A 5,477-nucleotide genomic window follows, 5' to 3' on the forward strand; every position below is an offset into this window, starting at 1 on the left:
GCTGACGCCCCAAACGCAGAGTCACTCCGCAGAGGCGTCGTCCAACTCACGGGGCCGTGGCCGGGGGCCGCTCACGACCTCACAGACGGCTCCAGCGCGAGATGACGTACGCGGCTGGCGGAAGAGGCGGTACCGCGGCCTGCGGGACTGGACCCCAGACCTGGCACTGGGATCCGCTGGCCCGGCGGAAAAGGACAGTACCGGGAGGAGAGGCTGCTCCGCCGGGCTCCGGGAAGAGGATGCCGGACACGCCTCGGGGCGGCGGCTGTGTCCCCGTCCCCAGGCTTCGGAGGTCGTCAGGCCTCCCTGTCCCATCCCCACCCGGGAGCCGGCCACCTGAAGGAACCCTTCCTCGGGTCCGGTCACTTCAGGGGACCACGTCCCGTCCCCGGGGTCCGGTCTCCTAAGGAGGCCCCATCCTGTCCCAGGGATCCGGTCAGCCCAAATAGGCCCTCCTGTCCCCGGATCCATTCACCCTGAGGAAGCTGCGTCCAGCTCCCGGATCCGGTCATCCTGAAGAGGCCCGTCTCCGGGAGCTGGTCACCCCGAGGAACCTCTTTCCTGTCCCCAGGGTCTGGCCACCCCAAAAGGCCTGTCCTGTCCTCAGGGTTCGGTCATCCCAAGGAGACCGTGTCCCTTCCCGGGGGCCCCATCCCTCCCTAGGTTCGGTCACCGGGAGGAGGCCATGTCCGTTTTCTGGTCAACCTGAGAAGACTCAGTATTGTCCCCGTGATCTGATCATCCCGAGGAAGCCGGTCACCCCGAGGCGGGACTAGTTACTCTGGCCGTGATGGCTGCAGAAGAACGGGCGGGCAGGCTGGTCAAGAGCTTGGAAATCGGGGTACACTTGAAAGGGAGGAGCGAGCAGACGCCACTGTCTCAGGTGGAGAAAGAAATCGTGTCGCTGCGCTGTGTCCCTGGGTGTAGGTACCGAGTTTTAGAAAGCGATCACCTGCTCTCTCAATCGAGATGGTATCTGGTTAATTTAGGAAATATTCTCCAGACTTGCAGTCATTCACAAGGAGTAAAGTCCTAATTCTGGGGAAATTGAAAAGGTGTCAGATTGGCCCAAACACACTGAATTTATGGCTCTCTTGGGAGAAATAGGGGCCTGGGGCGGGGGCGGGGTGGGGGTGTAGCATTAGAGCGTCCTATTAAGGGAGCAAGGTTCCCTTACAGGTTGTACTGACTCCGAAGCCGCTCAAAGTAGTTTTACTGCCTGAAGGAGCCCGAGGCTTCCCTTTATCATTGTTTTCGCATCTGCGACAGATTTCCTGGCCCAGACCCTGCAGTGACAGACGTACTATAATGTCTAAGTATACACGTAACCTGTGTCAGATAATCACCAAAGAGACTTTAAAAACAGGTCTGTTACAGCATGTGAAGTGCTTCCTTTCTATTTCGTTCCCACAGTGAAAGCCCACCTTCCTTAACTCCCTTTCTTGAGGCTGTTCAGCGCCTCCTAAGGAGATTTAAATCTTGTTGCTCTGGTCACACATTCTGGGAGGAAACTCTTTCATGACTTCTGTCCCAGAGCACTGCGGTAATTGCTTTTAAGGTGAGGTTAATACTGTGAATGTAGTACACTTCAATAAATGTTTATAAGAACAGATTAATGTCTTGCAGAGTGAAGCATTTGGAAACGCAAAACTCTTAAGAGTTTGGAATTGGCTTTTTTTTCTTTTTTTTTTTCACTTACCTCCAGGCCTCCCATTTGTTCTTTTTCTGGAGAAACCTTTATAGAGGAGTGGGCTCAGCAGATGCAGAGCAGGTGGAGCCTATGCTGGTGTAGGCTACAAGAGGCCCCCATACTCTCTTTCTCTGTGAAAACGCAAGTTGAATTTTTTAATTTTTTATAATATCACCTCAAATCCAGGCCAGTGTGATATATACATAGATAAAATGCTCTTGGTATTTCAATATGTTTAATTTTTAAAAAACAAACTGGCAAATTAAGCCACTTACTCATGCACAAAATTAGTGATGAAGCCAGGGTTATGTTATATAGAAATACAACTAGCCATTTAAAGCCACCCCAGAAATATCCAATCTTCTTTCTCTAACCCACTGTGGGTTCACAAGATTAAGAGCAGTAGTTTTAATCATTCATTTTAGTTTAATTTATAGCATTTGTTGCATACATTTACCTTTGCTATGTACTGTTTTTATTTCTTTTAAACATGTTTGGTTTTAATGTTTTAAATGCTTTAATGCCAGTATCTGGAATTCTAGAAATAATTTATTTTTACCTTAAAGCAGTATAGAGTACTAAGGTCCTGGTGTCAGATGATAAATTTGTCTCAATCTACCTCTGTTCCCTTGCAAAAATTAACCTTTTTAAACCTTGGTTTTTATCATCAGTACAATGAGGACAGTAATAGTATTTACCTTCCAGATTGTTCTAAGGATTAAATGAGATAATCTGTGTGCTTACCACATAGCAAATGCTCAGTAAATATTAGCTTTTGTAATTATTACTTTCACGTACTATAGTTGTATAGGCTTGAGATTATGGACCTGTTATTTTACTTTTTGAAACTTTAAAATTCATTTTTGTAAGTGTAAAACAATATTTATGCCTACTTACTTAACTGTGTTCACCTTAAAAAACTAATTCTTTTATTTTTTGAGCAATATTATTAATGGCTGGCAAAATGTTTGGCTGAGAAATACTTTATATAATTTGCATCTTTAGTTCAAATTCAAGGATTGGTTGAAGTTAAATTTTTTAAATTTCAAGGTAAATGTAAATATTTGTATTTAAAATTTAATTAAAACTTACAATATTTTCTTGAGTTCTCAACATCTGATAATTAATGGTTGAGGACTTTGATTTCCAACCACTTTATCTTTGGACAGTTCACTTAGAGCATGTGAGAAAATTTCATCAAGAGATTGCCATAGAAGCAAGAAAAAAAGTGTGAAAAATAAACAAAAATGCTAAAAAGAACATGGCCTCATGCTTCACAAAAGTTATAAAAAAGTATCTCAGGAAACAAGTTATGATTAATAGACAAAGAAAGCCAGCCCATGGTATGCAGAAATTACCAATGTGTGGAAAATCAAGAACAGAAATACTTATTTTCAGCTCTCTCATTTTAGCCAATTTGTATTTGATCAATTTATATATAGCCCAAAATAGGAAAATACTCTTATTTATGTGATTCTCTTCAACTAAATAGAATGTTTCGTAGTAGAATGATACCTTTAATTAATATTTTACTTAGTTGAGGCTTCTCTCCGCCCGCAATTCAGGTAAGTTTTCATTGTTTCAAGTAAGGTGATAGAGACACTGCTCTGACCCATATTATCCTTAGCATATGTTGGGGAGAACAGCAAGCTGGGGCCAAACTTGAAATCTGTGACCTTGGAAGTGAGCAAATTAATCCCTACTTGGGATTTGAAACTTTGTTGTTTATCTAGAGGTAGGCTCTAATCTGTTAATTGACTGTCAACTTAAATTACCAAGAAGAGCACACTGGTATTCTGGAATTAGAAAGTGCTTCTTTTCTTTAGTTATGTTGATTAGAAGTCCTGTTCTCTTCACGGGTGTGAATTCATTTTCTTTTTCAAAAAGTTATACAGTTATAGTTTTAAACTGTAAATCAATGGGAAAGTATAAGCAAATTTCTATAAATTCACATATCTGGGACTCTTCAAGAATAAAGGAAGCTCCCAAATGAGTGGCTGCAAATATTCTCTATAATCAATTGGTTACCATCTCAGCTGAAGGGTTGCTGCACTCCTTGATCACTGTACTTTTCCCTTCCCTACTTAAAACAGTTAGGGGCTCTTTCATGCCTATTCTTTCCGAAGTCTGTAAAGAACTGTCTGTGTTCCCTCTCCACCACTTGTGGGAATGCCCAGAGGCCCTCCCAGCATTTCCTGGGCATCCAAGACCTCTTCCTCCCCATATCTGTCCTTACTGACAAAAGACACGCAGGCATCAGACTCTCTGTCTTGACTTGTACCTTTACCACTGGGAGCTGCTGAGGAGCCAGGGGACACTCACAGGGATGCTTTGAAAGACAATACTTATTCAGTTGGGCATATATTCTATCGTATTTGGGTAGAAAAACTTTATAGTTATTCTTTAAATAGTGCCTGATGAAATCTTCAAAATTATTTTTTTAGTAAACTTTTATTTTTAAATATGATGCAAATCAAATGAGAAATTTATTTTTTAAAGCCAGGAATTCCCATTTACAAGTACAAAACCATTCTAAGATTTAATCATTAGACATATTATTAAATGGTCTATTACATTTGAGCAAACCATAAAAATATTTCTGGAAGAAGCAATTCTTCCACACCAAAAAATGAAAAGAACCCAGGCCTGACCAGGCTGAAACACATGAATCTGACTTCCTCCAGGAGATCTGGGTCCTCAGACACAAGTGGGAGCACACAGACATCCTCTGGAAACTGAACTGAGGCTCCCTGCATAGACTCTGCTGCCAAAGGAAACAGGTCAGGGGTGCCTGCAGAACAAGGAGAAAGCAAGTGCCTCTGAAAGGCAGGAAGAAAGTTCTGCCTTAAATGCAGATGCCCTCAGGGTGGACCAGTAGCCTGAGCCAGGGAAAGAACTGAAAGTTAGAATACTCTTTCCTCCCCCTGCTCACCACTTCCTCCTCCCCACCCTTCTCTCCCTGCAGTCTCAGGTTGGGGGATGGAGTGTCCATCTACCACATCAATGCAGTCAGGAGAAAGGGTTTCAGCACAATCATGAAACATTACCTGTAGTCCGTCTTATGACAGATACCTCCAGTTTTGATAAACTGGGAAGCATTATATTTTAAAATAAAAATTTCCATGCCATTTAAAAGGAAAAGATTATAGACTCAGTCTCATCCTAACATTTACTTTTCTCACTGTCTAGGAGCCTCACTGTCTCCTAGAACTTCTTGATGAGGGAAATTAGCTGTACTGTCAAATATGGTAGTCACTAGGCAAATGTGGCTCTTGAGTACTTGATGTATACAACTGAGGAATTAAATTTTTTATTTCATTTAACAGAATCTCATGGACATGGACTATAGACTAGAGGTTACCAGAGGGTAGGAGATGGGGGAGGGGGAAGACAGACGGGGTAAAAGGGGTCAAATATATGGTGACAGAAAGAAATCTAACTGTGGAAGGTGAACACAGTGTAAACATATATATGCCTTACTATTAAAGTGTACAGCTGAAATTTATTGGATTTCGTTAACCAATGTCACCATAAAAATAAATAAATAAATAAATAAAATAATATTGAATGTCAAAAAAATTATTTCATTTAATTGTAATTTAAATAGCTACATGTGGCTAGTGGCTACTGTATTGAAGGATCTTAATTCCGAAAAAGCTGAGCAATTGCATCAGCCTAGCCTCATGTTAAATTACATTTAATGTAATTTATCCAATAAGTTACTTAGCAACACAATATAACATCACATTTGTACAGTTTATAGTTTGTAAATTGCCTTTTCTTCAAA

This window comes from Pteropus vampyrus, unplaced genomic scaffold (assembly GCF_000151845.1).
Source record: "Pteropus vampyrus isolate Shadow unplaced genomic scaffold, Pvam_2.0 Scaffold623, whole genome shotgun sequence".
NCBI lineage: Eukaryota > Metazoa > Chordata > Mammalia > Chiroptera > Pteropodidae > Pteropus > Pteropus vampyrus.